The sequence below is a fragment of the Triticum aestivum genome, chromosome 7B (genome assembly GCF_018294505.1).
Source record: "Triticum aestivum cultivar Chinese Spring chromosome 7B, IWGSC CS RefSeq v2.1, whole genome shotgun sequence".
Lineage (NCBI taxonomy): Eukaryota > Viridiplantae > Streptophyta > Magnoliopsida > Poales > Poaceae > Triticum > Triticum aestivum.
This window is the reverse complement of record NC_057813.1, coordinates 188,553,381-188,554,327: the sequence shown is the minus strand read 5'-3', so window position 1 is coordinate 188,554,327 and position 947 is coordinate 188,553,381.

Here is a 947-nt window from a genome sequence, read left to right as displayed (position 1 = left end):
GTTGTTGTTGTTCCGGCCTCATTTAAACTTGCCTAGATAGTTAGTTTACTTTTGCTTCACCTCTTGCCATGTTTAACAACATTTAATATTGTTTGGTAGCTTAAACGAGATCAACTAAATAATTGCTTGTGGTGTTTCGTCGATATGCAACTCGTTGCATATTGAGCTCCACTTAACTTGTAGTGTTGTTTGTGCATATTGCCATGCCAAGCCTCTTTAAACCGAACATGCATCATACTTGGTTGTGCATCATGCCATGTTTATGTGATGGTTGTTTACCATGTTGTTTGCTTCTTTCCGGTTTGCTTCTCTCGTTAGCTTTGGTTTCATTCCGAAGTTGTGAGGATTCGTTCGACTATGTTGGTTCGTCTACTTCATGGACTTGTTCTTCTTCCTGGCGGGATTTCAGGCAAGATGACCGCTACCCTGGATCTCACTACTATCATTGCTATGCTAGTTGCTTCGTTCTACCGCTTTGCTGCGCTACCTATCACTTGTTATCAAGCCTCCCAAATTGCCATGTCAGCCTCTAACCTTTTTCACCCTTCCTAGCAAACCATTGCTTGGCTATGTTACCGCTTTGCTCAGCCCCTCTTATAGCGTTGTTAGTTGCAGGTGAAGTTGAAGATTGCTCCATGGTGGACAGGATTATGTTGGGATATCACAATATCTTTTATTTAATTAATGCATCTATATACTTGGTAAAGGGTGGAAGACTCGGCCTTATGCCTGGTGTTTTGTTCCACTCTTGCCACCCTAGTTTCCATCATACCGGTGTTATGTTCCCGGATTTTGCGTTCCTTACGCGGTTGGGTGATTTATGGGACCCCCTTGATAGTTCTCTTTGAATAAAACTCCTCCAGCAAGGCCCAACCTTGGTTTTACCATTTGCCTCACCTAGCCCTTTTTCCCTTGGGTTTCCGGAGCCCGAGGGTCATCTTTATTTT